This window comes from Castor canadensis, chromosome 12, assembly GCF_047511655.1.
Source record: "Castor canadensis chromosome 12, mCasCan1.hap1v2, whole genome shotgun sequence".
Lineage (NCBI taxonomy): Eukaryota > Metazoa > Chordata > Mammalia > Rodentia > Castoridae > Castor > Castor canadensis.
In genome coordinates this window covers 54221080-54236592 of record NC_133397.1, presented here as the reverse complement: position 1 = coordinate 54236592, position 15513 = coordinate 54221080, and the positions used below count along the sequence as shown (strand labels likewise).

The 15513-nt window shown below is 37.0% G+C and overlaps 1 long non-coding RNA gene across 3 annotated transcripts in view; it reads left to right on the top strand.

The window, feature by feature from the left end:
• Positions 1-15513, top strand: part of LOC141415039 (uncharacterized) — a 113611-nt gene that overhangs the window by 36422 nt on the left and 61676 nt on the right. For 2 of the 3 annotated variants that reach the window (XR_012440065.1, XR_012440064.1), the window contains exon 3: positions 8704-8800. The exons of the other annotated variant lie outside the window; for it this stretch is intronic. This is a non-coding gene — a long non-coding RNA (uncharacterized lncRNA). The remainder of the gene's footprint in view (positions 1-8703; positions 8801-15513) is intronic. 3 annotated transcript variants of the gene reach the window in all.

The window sequence follows — 15513 nt, the reverse complement described above, 5'->3', positions numbered from 1 at the left end:
GAAGCAGCAGCAGCAGTAGCAGCAGCAGCCTCACAAGCAGCCAACCACGTCCTCCTTCAGTGAGTCTTTTATATACAGTGGCAAACAAGGAGGTGGAGCAACAGTTCAGAGGGGGGAGGGGGCGATGGCTACTCTCTGAATCTTTCTACATCCTAGAAAAAGCAGCCATGCTGCATTTTGCCCTCTCCCCTTCTGCAGCTGGGGCCATACCAACTCAGCCTGCAGATTATTGGGCATAGTTGTGCTTATGTAATCTGCTCCTCATACACTCTGTTCCCTGGCCACAGCTGATTGGACTTAGGATGGACACTTGACATAAAGCACCCATCCATAAGCTATTCCTCAATCCCTGACTTAGATGAGTCAGTTCAAAAGAAGATGGGCTGAGTCAATTAGATTCCTCTTTGGAAATTGGAAAACTTAGGCAAGGTTAAATAACCATCACAGCTGGACTGAAAAGTCATTAGGTGGCCATTGTAGGTCTTGAGCAAGCTGTAAGCCAGTCCCTGAAGGGCAGGGTCAGCAGTGCAGGAGAGAAGCAGAGATGCCATGAATTTGTGGATGTAGTTCCTGAGAGGAAGGCAGAGGGAGCGACTGCTTGGGGCCATAATGGCTTTCTGGCTCTGGAAGACACTGTTTTTGAAGTAACTTGAGCCGGTTCTTTGCAGCCAAAGGACCTCTAATTATGACATGAACCTGATGGTCTTATTTCTTTTTCATTTGGAAGTCATAGTCAACAGCAATAGCAAAATTTTGCATGACCTAATAAAGATAGCATTCTTCCAAAAAAAGGTTTCAATTGACATTAACTCTCCCCAAAGAGAGACACACACTCTCATGTATGTCTGGTAGAATCATATACTGGCTCAACACTTCTCAAAGGCAATAGAGTGAAATAAATATCAAACAGCCTAAAAAGTGCCAGGTGTGGTGGCACAGGCCTATAATCCCAGTACTGCAGAGGCCAAGGTAAGAGGATCATGAGTTAGGGTTACAGAGTGAGCTCCAAGCTAGTTTGGGCTATGTAACAAGACCCTCTCTCAAAAACAAAACAAACAAACAACAAAAAAACCCAAAATCTAAAACCCAAAACATATATGCAATAGGATTCTCTTTTTAAAAATATACACATAGAAAAAAAATCTGGAAGTATATATTAAAATAATAATAATAGTTATCTCTAGATGGTAAGATTATCAATGATTTTTAATGATAATTTCTTATAATTTTTCTCAAGAGCAGATGTTTAACATATGAAAACCAGCCATTTGTGGTGGTACAGTTCTGTAATTCTAGCACTTAGGAGGCTGAGGCAGGAAGATTTCAAGTTACAGGCCAGCCTGGACTACATAGTGAGACCCTGTCTGAAAAACAACTACCAAAAATAGCTACCAGTTATTGAGTTCTTACATGTGCTAGATGCTTTCCAGGCATTAACTCATTTAACTTTAGAACACACAAGGTAAGTACTATTATTCTCACTTTATGAATGAGAAAGTTAAAGTCCAAAGATGTTTGAAAAGTTTTCTGCACCTGATGACTGAAACTTAAACTCCACGAGAGCAGGGGTGCTGTCTATTTTGTGCACAGATATATCCTTAGTATCTAGAACTCACTAACTATTTTTAAAGGAACAATGGGTGAATCCACATTTTGTACCCAAGTATGCCTTAGTTAAAACCTCTCTGCAATCTTTTGCTCTAAACTGATGATCCAAAGAAGCCCTTCTCTAGTGTATAAATGTGTTCCTTTGCCTTTTAATTTACTTCACTTAAACTAGGAGAAAATGACAGCAAAAATGAGAAATACTTACAAAATACAAGTATGACATAGAAATGATAAAGTCAAATGATGGGTTATCATGTTGTCTTAGCCAATAAATTAATAGTTTTGCTAGTTATAAATAAGCTTAAGAAGACTTTGTATTACATACTATTGTTATTTTACTTAATATAATGTCTATAGTCATTGCTAGGAAAATTTGGATATTTGACCCTTAATTATGAATTCAATTCTGAATTTATACCATTATTTATATAGAAAAACTCAGATTCTCTTAAATAGTTTTGACTTGTAGTAGTTTTCCTAAGAATTAGCGTACTGGAAGAATGTACCTTCTTGATATTGTTATTCAAAAATCATTATTTATTCTTTAGTAGCTGCATAGCCTTTTAATTCAGCATGAAATGCTATTTTTGGAGAAAAATCCGACATTCATACTATAATTTAGTGATACTTATAACAATGTCAACCTGAGGTATTAGAACAAGGGTTTAGTTTATGACAAACATCGTATTTCCAGTTTGTATGTCATTTAAATTGTATAATAGCATATAATATCATAATTGTCAGATTTTGTCCAAAAGAAGCATAAGTTAGTCATAATTATTAAATTTATAAAAGATCAAGTTTTCTATATAGCAATGTTAGATCTCAAACTTTCTGCTATTTTTCTTTCCTCACTGTGTTGCTTATTAGCTTAAGACAGAAGGGGAAGTATTTAAGATAATGTTACTAGAAGCATTCCCATTATGATCATTTTGATTTAATATGGTTTTGGAAGTTTGGGTCAATGTCAGAAGAGAGAAGAAACAAACCCAAGAGAAATAAATAATGGAAGAAATAAAAACATCACTATTAGATGATTCATGATGTATTTAACAAAATGTACACAGAAACAGCTAAAATTTTTAGACTTAATAGAATAGTAAACAGTCAAATAAAATATAAAATATAGATAAGTCATTAAGATTCTTGAGTACCAGCAATAACAAATTAGGAAAACCTAATTTAAAATAAAGATCCTGGGCTGAGATATAGCACAGTAGCATAGTACTTGTCTAGAATGCACAAGGTCTTTGGTTCAGTCCCCAGCACCATAAATAAATAAGCAAATAAATAAGTAAATATCCAATTTACAATAGCCATAAAACATATAAAGAGGAGTAGACTTAATAAGTGTTTGGCTACATGAATAAAATAATAAAATTTATTGAGCAATAATATCCAGGAAAAATAAAATATTATAAAGATATCATCTCTTAATGCCATCTAAAATTTTTTAATTCAATTCCAAACAAAATCACAATTATATTTTCTTTAGCCTTTAGATAGAATGTTATAGTATTAACTACAAAAATAAACAGGCAAGGATAACAAAAATAGCCTAAAAAAGAGAAAAGATAATGATCTAACTAAAGAAAACTATGTCAATAAAACAGAAGAGAAACCACAGAAATAGACCTAATGTAATATAAATGACAGAATGCAATATAAAATAATAGAGATGATTTTAACGTATGTATTTGTGGGAATCATTCACTAGAAATTTGAATTACATTATTTAGGGTTGAATACTTCATATCTCACCTCTAAATATGCCCAGATATCTTAGGCAGTTAATATTCGTAAACTCATAAACAAGAAAGCATAAAGTAAACAGATTTCTAGAAGAGATATTCATTGAAGTTTCAAGAATTAGAAGAAATTATAAAAAAAGAGCTATGTTTTCATAAATTTAAAAACATTTATTAAAAGCTGAGAAACTAGGAAGAACTTAGAGAAATACATAAATTTTTTAGGCTATTGGAATTTGCATGAACTGTTGTTTTCTGTGCATCTTATCCAGTGCTGGACAGATAGTGTCCAGTAGATATTTTTGGCCAAATATATTGCAATAATTAACTAAGTAGAATTTGATTAATTATATGGGAAGACAAAAAAAAAAGGGAGATCTACAGTCTAGTCAGTGACAACTAAAAATAACCAGTACAAATTAGTATCTTTGGCCCAAATACCATGGACAGGAAGCTGTCTAATCAGCTATGGAGTGGACAATGAGTAGGAATAACAAGTGAACTATGGAAGTATTATCAGGCCACATAAAGTTCCCCACAAGCATAGTTGTTGGAAAGCAACTAATAGGCCATACTGGTTTGGGGCAGTCAGCAAATAGATGGATTGACTCAATCAAGGTATCTTGATCAACTTGGGAGGCCCAAAGACTAGAATGCTGGACAAGACTTTTAAGTAGCATTCTCAGCAGCTAAACAAAGGACATGATTGTGCTTGAAGTGGAGACAGAGAGAACCACATACTTCTTGTCAGCATTTTTGTAGGAGCATCCACAAGCACCTATACTTGATGGTAGCTGCATCTTCCATCTAAGGCAAGCAGAAGGATTTTAAAGTGAATATATGATTGCTACCATTGTACATAGCAAGGGAACATGCATTTAAAATCATTTAATAGTCGGAGAGTCTTGAGGTAAGCTGTCTCTGCCTTGTTTTCGTAAGCTGTCTCTGCCTTGTTTTCAGAGTTGACTTTGTGCTGACAGCTCACAGCATCTTACACATTTTTGAAGAATTAGTAAATAAACTGAACTTCAGTTCAGTATGGATAAGGTTAAAAAATGATCACTTTGATTTTGTCAAGACCTTGTTTTCCTATTTGGTATTGGAAACTGGTTTTGGAAACAGAAAAGTGGTCTGATGTTTGTTAATGATACTAATGTAAGTGATTTTATTTTTTAAGCTCTGTTTTCCTAAGGGGATGAAAATAATGCTATAATGAGGCCCCCATAGCTCTACCTGGTCCAATGCTCCAGTCTGTCAGCTAGATTGAGGGATAGTTCATTCGAGGTAAGTAGAATTACTTTGTTGTTACTATTGTCACTTGATGAGCAGGTAGGCTACTGGATGGAATTGGCCAGAATAGGATGATAAACCATTCATTTCCTAGCTATGCCTACAGTAACTTTCTGAGCATGAAGAAGACAGAAAGGCAGGTTTTTAAAAGCTATTTATGAAATAGTTAGTAGGGACATGGCTGACCAATGCTAAGCCCGTGTATAATAGATATTTCTATATAGTGGCAAGATGAGAGAAACTGACATGTCAAACATTTCAAGTTCTATGGTCAAATTGGAATCATATCAAAAGTGATTGCAATCGGAGGTGGTAGAATTCAATTTTCCTTGCATTATGGAGATTCCTCTGAGCAGACTCAGGCTAAATGATTACTCTGAGGTAGATGACACGCTGATTCCTAGTGCCAACAATGACATCAGCTTGATAGCAACCTTTACAAATTGCTTCCTGTAAATTCTTTGTGAGAATAATAAGCAATTCATTTTGCTTAAGATCGACTTTTAGCTAAGGGACTCCACCCAACAATCTGGATTTAATAAAACAAAATACACTTTGGTATTACAAACATCTTTTTTTTTTCAGATATGTGTTCCCCACATAAGTTTTTGTAAAAGCAAAGCATTTGCATTTTTTATTCAGTGAAAGACAGATGGATTCTTATGCGTAGCCAGCAAATACTTAGTTTATATGATGAGTTGGTGAGGAAGAGTGGAAGGGAGTGAAGGTTACTGACGAGTCATATCTGTGTTTGCATGAAAGATATTTAGGTTAATACTTACAAAAGACTTCAAAGCCACAACTAGAACAATGCTTGTCCATTCTTTCACTCGTCAATTCGTATATTCAACATATAGTATTTATTGAGCACCAGGCACTGTTGTATAAGGATGTAGGGATATAATAGTTGAACAAAACAGACAATACCATTGCTCTCATGGAACTTAGATATTAATGAGAGAAGGAAGAAAGACAATAAATCAAAAATGCCCAAAGAAAAATTTCTTTAAAGAAGATTTGATGTATTTAATGTGCAAGGCAAAGGAGTTAGATCTGCTTACAGGAAAGTACTGTACACTCATGACTTTGTAGCTGGTAGCAGAAAAATCACACTAGTAAAGAATAAGTTTGGCATTGTGCAGATATTGTATATAATTTACAACCTAGCCCCTTGAACTCAAAGAGCTTACAATTCAAACTTTCAAGGTATTCTTGTGCATCACGAAGGCAGAGAGGGAAGAAGAACCATCAGAACCATTTACCTCAGAGCTATATTGCCTTCAAGGCAATTAGAGTGAGAAGGCTCAATTCTTTGACACCTGCATGTCCTTTCCTATTTGGCAAAGAACCAATGTAGTCATTGGCATTTTTTTTTTTTTTTTTTAGTTAGAATGTCCAATTCACTTTGCTCATTTCAATAAACTCAGTATGGTGGAAATAGGAAAACCAGCTTTAAATTTAGATTTAAATTTTTTAAAACAGCCGTAAAAGAAAAGACCTTCATGGGCTCGATATAGCTCAGTAGTTGAGTATGAGCTTTGCATGAATGAGGCGCTGGGTTCAATATCCAGTCTCCCTCCCCCACAACAAAGGACTCTGGCCCTTATGAGGGCAAAACTGAAGACTTCTTTGGAGTAACATCTCTGAAATTCCTCCTCTAATTTCCATTCCCACTCATTCTTCCTTCAGTTTTCCTCTTCTCAATGATTTTTTTTTTCTTCTGGCTACAATCATGAAATCAATACATATGGTTGTTTTCACCATCTCTTGATATGTAAGCCTTAGAGTTCATGAAATCAGAATCCTCTCATGCTTCTGCTACCCTTCTGGAGTCTATTAGAACTATATACTCCCCCTTCCAATAGGTAGAAGAAATAACTCTCTGGACAACCCTTGCAATATCTACACAGTTACTTCTTGTTCAAAAATGATACTTTCTAAGTTTTTGGTCTCTTGACTCCTAAAAAGACTTAATTCAGCCAGGCATAGTGACATATGCCTGTAATGCCAGCATTTGGGAGACTGAGCAGGAGGATCATGATGAGTTCAAGGCCAGTCTGGGCTACATAGTGAGACTTTATCTCGAAAAACAAAACAAAACAAAACAAAACTTCCTTCATCTAATGAACACATGTTGGGCATTACCAGGTAGTATAAGGTATTATGCTGTACCTGGGGCCTCCAAAGATGGTGAGGTTACATAGTTGTTGCCTTTTTTGAAGCTTATAATTGAGTAGGGACAAAGTGCAGAGATAGTTATAAAACAAGTGAAGGGACCAGTTCTTCAAGAGAGAAAAGTACCACTGTTCCTCAGAGGTCAATTCTCTGTTTGGGGACCTCAGAATGGCAGCACTAGAGCAAGACTTTAAGGGACAGTTAGGCCTGCAGCAGATCAGGAACAGGTGTGCAGATAGTTTTTCTTTATTAGTACCTCCATTAGGGTTCTTCAGAGAAATAGGGAAAAATAGGATTATATAGATATATATGAGGGGATTTATTACAGAAATTGGCATACATGATTATAGAGCTCGAGAAGCCCCATGTATTCTGTTGTCTTCAAATTGGAGACGTCAGCGTAATTCAATCCAAGTTCAAAGGGCTGAGAACTAGAGAAGTTAACGATGTAACTCTCACCACAAGATCAAAAGCCTAAGAACTCACTGGGGCTGGGGTCAGTGCACTGGTGTAAGACCCCTGACTCCAAAGCCTGAGAGCCAGGGACTCCAGCATCTGAGACCAGGAAAGGTAGATGTTCTAACTCAAGAAGAAAGAGTTAATTTACATTTTCTCGTCTTTGTTCTGTCTGGGGCCTCAAAGCTTGGAAAGTGTTCATCTACATTGGTTCAGGTAGATCTTCATTATTCAGTCTATTGAGTCAAATGCTAATCTCTTCTGGAAACAGAAATTTCTCAGAAATGTTTTTCCTGCTCTCTGGGTATCACTTAGTCCAGAAAAGCTGACATCTAAAATTAGCCATCACAATACCTTTTATAGTCTTTCCCATGTTTATTTGTATTCTCCTAATGAGGTTTTTCTAATAAAAAAATACTTTTTAACCTCATAAAACTCTCTTCTTAATTTTTTTTCAATAAATGTTAATTTCAATCTTTAATTATGAATAGTAATTTCAATCTTGAATAAATTTGATTTTAATTAATTTGATTTTAATCAACTTTACAATGAGCATTTAATAGGAATGTCTAAGTAGCAATAGCAACATGAACTTACTAAAAAAAATACTCTCTCACATTTCTCTGTTTTTATAAATCCATTCTATCTCTTGCATACAAACAATTGTAAATAGATTTTAGGAACCAGTATTTGATCATTCTAATTATACCTTTTTCTCATTTGCTGTTGTTTTCTGCAGTCTTTTATTCATGTTTCCCTTATTTATCATTCCTACCAGCAATATAATGTTTTATTGTATCAATGCATCATTTTTACTATCTATTTATTTCCCTAGAGGTGTGCATGTGGGTTTTTTCTAATTTTAAGATATGTTAATGAGTGCTTCTCCATACATCCATGTGCCTTTTGTTTCCCCTCTCAATTATCTCTGTGGTTTATGTTACATTTTCTAAAGTTAAATGAGGTAACATAAACATATGGCCTAAGTGTGGGTGTGAGCGCTGGTACACTGGCTATGTTTGAATCCTGTCTCTATCACTTACACCTGTGGGAGCTTAAGTGAGTTACTTACCATCTGAGGCAGGGTCTCCTCATGTAAAAATAGGAATAATAATTGTACCTACCTCAGGCGATCAGTATGAAAATTAATGAAATAATATCTATGTATAAACCCTGTATTCAACACATAGTAAGCATTCGTCCATGTTAACTATTATTAAAGTTCTTAGCATACCACTTACTGCATTCTAAAACTCAAGAAATGCTAATTTCTTACTTTTCATCATTCTAATTACTATAACTTGCACAAAGCATTTGATTATTTCTGTTAATTGTGGAGGTGGAAGCTCAGGTTGTGAAGAATTTTGAGTCAATTCTCAGCTTCATGCCACGTATGTCCAAGATTTGTATTTTTCCATTGTAATAGCCTGAGCCCTTGGTTTCAAGTGTGAACCTCAACATTTTACATGAAGGAAGAGTATGGATTCTCCTGGACCCCAGGCCAGCTGGACCTAAGGCATGAGGTACGGCTTGTTTCTTCCCTCTGTCTTTGACACTTTGCTATTTTTCATGCATTGGTTTCGTTTTCTCAGCGTGGATTTCTGCACATAGTAGGAAGCTTGTGTTGATGATAATTGCAGGTCTTTACCAACTCCCCTTTCCCAGGGAAGGAGTTCTATTGGTCTGGCTTAGGTAAGTTGTTCAATCAACTGTAAACAGGGAGTTAGGGCACTTGTTTGGAGTAGAAAGAAAGGGATTACCCCAGAGAGAAGGTGCTAAAGGAAGGGTTGTGGCCCTGATCAAACAACAGATTCCACCAAATCAATTTATTAGAGAAACTTAACATGTTTCATATCTGTTTCCTATTTAATGTGACACTCTCCTCCTCATGTGTGAACTTGATCATTTATAATGAAGATATATTTCCCTTTGTAAATGTTTATTATTCCCTTAATAGTTTGGAAATATAACTGTGCAACTATTGAAAAAATTTGTATGACATCAACAAGAATATCAAAGAACTACTCTGTAGAAGGCATTGTTCTTGGTTCTAAGAGAGAGAGTAGAGAGCTTCAGTATTGTAGAGAATTCATTCCCTAATGGAGTCAATGTAAAAAAAAAAAAAACAAACAAAATAACTAAAGACTATGATAGTCACTTCTCAGCTATGGAGACCACATTCTTTTTTTTTTTTTAATTTTTTATTTTATTCATATGTGCATACAATGTTTGGGTCATTTCTCCCCCCTTACCCCACCTCCTCCCTTATCCTCCCTTACCACCCCTTACCCCTCAATACCCAGCAGAAACTATTTTGCTCTTATCTCCAATTTTGTTGAAGAGAGAGTGTAAGCAATAATAGGAAGGATCAAGGGTTTTTGCTAGTTGAGATAAGGATAGCTATACAGGGAGTTGACTCACATTGATTTCCTGTGCATGTGTGTTACCTTCTAAGTTAATTCTTCTTCTTCTTTTTATTTATTTATTTATTTTTTATTCATGTGCATACAATGTTTGGGTCATTTCTCCTCCCTCTCCCCATCCCCTCCTTTGTCCCCCCATCCCCTCCTTTGTCCCCCCAGCCCCCTCCCTCTCCCCCAACCCCCTCAATATCAGGCAGAAACTATTTTGCCCTTATCTCTAATTTTGTTGAAGAGAGAATATAAGCAATAATAGGAAGGACCAAGGGTTTTTGCTAGTTGAGATAAGGATAGCTATACAGGGAGTTGACTCACATTGATTTCCTGTGCATGTGTGTTACCTTCTAGGTTAATTCGTCTTGAACTAACCTTTTCTCTAGTTCCTGGTCCCCTTCTCCTATTGGCCTCAGTTGCTTTAAAGTATCTGCTTTAGTTTCTCTGCGTCGAGGGCAACAAATGCTACTTAGTTTTTTAGGTGTCTTACCTATCTTCATACCTCCCTTGTGTGCTCTCGCTTTATCATGTGATCAAAGTTCAGTCCCTTTGTTGTGTTTGCCCTTGATCTAATGTCTGCATATGAGGGAGAACATATGATTTTTTGGTCTTTTGGGCCAGGCTAACCTCACTCAGAATGATGTTCTCCAATTCCATCCATTTACCAGCGAATGATAACATTTCGTTCTTCTTCATAGCTACATAAAAGCCTTTGTGTATAAATATCACATTTTCTTAATCCATTCGTTGGTGGTGGGGCATCTTGGCTGTTTCCTTAACTTGGTTGTTGTGAATAGTGCTGCAATAAACATGGGTGTGCAGGTGCCTCCGGAGTAACCTGTGTCACAGTCTTTTGGGTATATCCCCAAGAGTGGTATTGCTGGATCATATGTTTAGATTTTTAAGTAGCCTCCAAATTTTTTTCCAGAGTGGTTGTACTAGTTTACATTCCCACCAATAGTGTAAGAGGGTTCCTTTTTCCCCCGCATCCTTGCCAACACCTGTTGTTGGTGGTGTTGCTAATGATGGCTATTCTAACAGGGGTGAGGTAGAATCTTAGTGTGCTTTTAATTTGCATTTCCTTTATTGCTAGAGATGGTGAGCATTTTTTCATGTGTATTTTTGGCCATTTGAATTTCTTCTTTTGAGAAAGTTCTGTTTAGTTCACTTGCCCATTTCTTTATTGGTTCGTTAATTTTGGGAGAATTTAGTTTTTTAAGTTCCCTATATATTCTGGTTATCAATCCTTTGTCTGATGTGTAGCTGGCAAATATTTTCTCCCACTCTGTGGGTGTTCTCTTCAGTTTAGAGACCATTTCCTTTGTTGAGCGAAGCTTTTTAGTTTTATGAAGTTCCATTTATCTATGCTGTCTCTTAGTTGCTGTGCTGCTGGGGTTTTGTTGAGAAAGTTCTTACCTATACCTATTAATTCCAGAGTATTTCCTACTCTTTTCTGTACCAACTTTAGAGTTTGGGGTCTGATATTAAGATCCTTGATCCATTTTGAGTTAATGTTGGTATAGGGTGATATACCTGGATCTAGTTTCAGTTTTTTGCAGACTGCTAACCAGTTTTCCCAGCAGTTTTTGTTGAAGAGTCTGTCTTTTCTCCATCGTATATTTTTAGCACCTTTGTCAAAGACAAGTTGGTTATAGTTGTGTGGCTTCATATCTGGGTCCTCTATTCTGTTCCACTGTGGAGACCACATTCTTAAGGACTCTGAGGCAGACCGACTGTGGTTCAAGAACTTAAATCTGTATGATGAAAATCAGGTTAAGGGAAATGATGTTTGGAGTAAATTTCCTAAAGCCATTAGAATTATGTTTTCTTATGCTAAAATAAATACTTTTATATACCTTTAGTTAGTTAATTATGACTACCACCTGGATATTCAACACTTCATCATTTATTACACAGATAGTCCATGGTTTCAGTAAGATGTTTACAGATGATTTTGCAGCATTGCTAAGAATATCCACAGTGATAAGAATTTTTTCTAGCATTGTCCTGCTCTGAACTGTCAAAGTCTTTTTTATTTTATGATGCAGTGGCCTCTATCAGACCCACTTTTTTACTGCTCATATCCCTCATATGCCAAAGGCTTCTTGCTGCAAATATCAGTGACTCTGCCTAAAGGGCAGACTTAGTTAAAGACAGGCTGGGAGAGATGGGGACCTGTCATCCCCAGGACCAAAAGAGAGTTGGTAAATACATGCATCAGCTTTTATTCCTAAGATAGGACAACTTGGCTGGCAGGTGTTCTAGAAGTTTCTGAACTCTAGTTGACTACAGCAGTAATGTGTTTTCACCAATACTGTGCATTGACTTCTTTGGATCAAATCCAAATAAACTACTTGTGCTAAAAGTCCTTCTTTTCTTATGGGGGAAACCCAACCTAAGATAAAGTTGAACTCCAATCTCTTGAACTCTGTTACCTCAATATCTGGATCCCAGAGAAATATTAGGGACTTGGAGGAGGAAAAACCTTTAAGAATTGACCTCCCTGACACCTATGTTTTACATTTTGGAACTGCCAGGCACATGCTTTTCTCCACTTTCCTGCCCACTGATGCACTGAAACTCCAGGACTGTTACTGTTCTTCTCTCTTGGTTCTGCCCAAGTCCTCTTTTCAAAAATCTCTGCTTTGTCTGTTTCAGTTTCTTTTCTATTTTCTACTTCTATTTCTTTTCACAACTATCCACAGAAGGAGTGACAGTCAATTTATATATAACAAGACCGAAAGTCTATAATTGCTGATAAATGTAAACCTATATGTATTGACTAGGAGTTATGCCGAAGAGAACATCATAGTTAGAAGTTTAAAGTGGTATGTTGAAAAGGAAGTGGGGTGGTGTGGGAGAGGAGGTGGCACAAAAAGTGTATACACATGTAAGTTAATGTAAAAACAATAAAATAAAAGGAGAAAGAGAAAAAAAAAAAAAGAGGAAGTAGAACTAAGACCTGGCTAATCAGGGAAGGCTTTCTGGGAAGGTTGGGTAGCTTCATCTAATCCAGAGGAAGAAACTAGATCCATGAGATAAAAGCTACTGTGCAGAGTTCCGCAGCTTACAAGCAGTCCTTCCCTTTACTTCTTGTCTCTCTCTTATTCTAGGCCAGCTTGCCCACTCACCTTTGGTTCACAGGCAGCCTTGCCTCTGCCTTTGTCCTTTGTTGGCCTTGAAATTTGCCATGATCAGTAGGCCTGGAAAAGGATGAGAACAAATAGCACCCTCCACACTGCACAGTAATAGTTGTCCTGAAAAGTTTTTGCATATGGGTTGAACATAGTTTGTTTTGTTTTAAATCTTGGGAAAAATTTGCGTTGCGTGGAATTTTTTTCTCCAGAATTAATCATGAATAGCATATTCTTTAGCCTTGTTCTTTGGCAAAGAAGAAAACAAAATAACCATTGTATGTCCCCTTTGTTTAGACTGGGGACCAATGAGGTTGCTCACCCCTCCCACTGAACAGCCACACATTGGTCTCTCTGGAGAGTGCTGAGTGCACAGAGTGGCAGGAGGCTGCTGAGTAAGCCCTTCCCCAGCCCAAATTTGCTTCCAAGGGGACAATTCCTTTGACTGTTCTTAAGTTCTGTCATATCAAATATTCTCAACAAGTGCTTCCAATTTCTGTTTTTAAAATAAAAAAGCCAGCACATTCCTTTTATGTTTGTGCAAATGAAATGAAAACCAGAAGGTGGGGGAAACTCTAGCAAAAAGCCTTTTGATATGTAACTCAACTGATTTCCTACTGAAGTCTTGAAATGTGAACGAAAATAATATATAGTTTCCCTAAGTATCCAGGGGTGAGGGGTTGGTTCCAGGACACCTCCGACCCCCCTATGGATACCAAAATCAAAAGATACTCAAGTCCTCATGTAAGGTGGCGTAGCATTTACAAATAACCTATGCACATCCTCCTGCATACTTTAAATCATCTCTGGATTACTTACAATACTTAATACAGTGTTATATAACCAACAGTAATGCTGTATTGTTTAGGGAAGATTATCAAGAAAAATATCTGTACGTGTTTAGTATAGAAGCAACTTTTTTCTGAATATTTTTGATCCATGATTGGTTGAAACCAAAGATGTGGAAACCACAGGCACAGAGAGTCGACTATAGTTACTTTTGTCTCAGATTGCAAGATCATATTTTTGGTACCTCCTACAGACGTGGGATCAATATTCTAAGAATGAGTGTGCCTTTACCACCCTCCAGGAATAGTGACTCAGGCGTACTTGAGGATCCATTAAAAGACAACTTCCTCTTCCCACATCATCCTTTGTTTTAAAGTGGGGCATTATTATTATTAGCTCACTTGGTGTGCACTTTAGAACAATGCTGTCCACCACAGTCATTTAATTAAAAAGCTAATCTCCCATAATGTAAATTTCAGGAAATTCAACATCAATTGAGCAATACACTGACAGTAATATGCACTCCGTATTACTGTTATATTCTGCATTGATTCATGTTTGACTTGGATCTAATCAGTCATATCTCACTACAGAAAACACTCTTCTCTTGCAAAGATTTTTAGTAGCTGAAGTGTGTACTTCTGTCAGGTGTGGATGACTGAGATCCACATATGATCCCCTAGCGGTCCTCAGAACCAGTCATGTAGTTCCCAACTAAAAAATGGCCACAACCTCTATTCCATTTCTCCTCCCATAAAATGACCTCTACACCAGGGTTCCTATTTCTTCTACAAGGAAATCACTATAGACAAAAATGAGAGCCTCTAGAAAAGTAGAGGTTCATAGGGAAGACAGGGAAGAAATTACAGAAAGTAGGAACAGCTCTGGTGAGCTGTATTCAGGGGCAAACATCCAGCCAGAGAAGGACCTTTTTTTTTTTATTATTCATATGTGCATACAAGGCTTGGGTCATTTCTCCCCCCTGCCCCCACCCCCTCCCTTACCACCCACTCCACCCCCTCCCTCTCCCCCCAACCCCCTCGATACCCAGCAGAAACTATTTTGCCCTTATTTCTAATTTTGTTGTAGAGAGAGTATAAGCCATAATAGAAAGGAACAAGGGTTTTTGCTGGTTGAGATAAGGATAGCTATACAGGGAGTTGACTTGCATTGATTTCCTGTGCATGTGTGTTACCTTCTAGGTTAATTCTTCTTGATCTAACCTTTTCTCTAGTTCCTGGGAAGGACCTTCTTGAAAGGAAACAGGCAAATGGGAAAGAGGATCCTCTAGGATATTCCAAAGCACTATAATTGTCAGCCATTTGCATCTTAATCTGGTTAGGTTCAGCCAAATTGCTTTCCTTCTTGCAAACCAGCTGCACCAAGAAGATGGAATCTTGCTTGCTAAGGAAAGAAAAGTAAATAAATCCTAGAGCCTGGTGTGTGCACGTGGTGTGTGTGAGCATGTGTGTGTGTGTGTGTGTGTGTGTGTGTGTGTACAGAATGAGGACACAGGGTACTCTAAAAGAAGTATACAAAGGAGGTAAGAAAATGTTCAAAGCAAGCATCACTAATTTCAATACGAAGCTGTTGACATCCTGCCTTCTCTTCCTCTTCCCCCTCTTCCTTCCACTTTTGCTCCCTAGAGCAAGAATTTAAACCTGTATTATTAGTATGAGGATTCAGCAACATTAGTCATTAAATAGGCTTTTCTGGGAGTATGCTAGAAACCTAATTGCCATAGTAATTAATAATCACAATAATATTACTAATGGTTAACAATTAATAGTTATAAGAATTATTATCATTACTCATCTACCTTCCTCATCATCAAAACTTCCTTGGGGAATTATGTGTCAACTTCCAAACTGTGGTCTGCTGTGGCTGCTAGGCTAGACA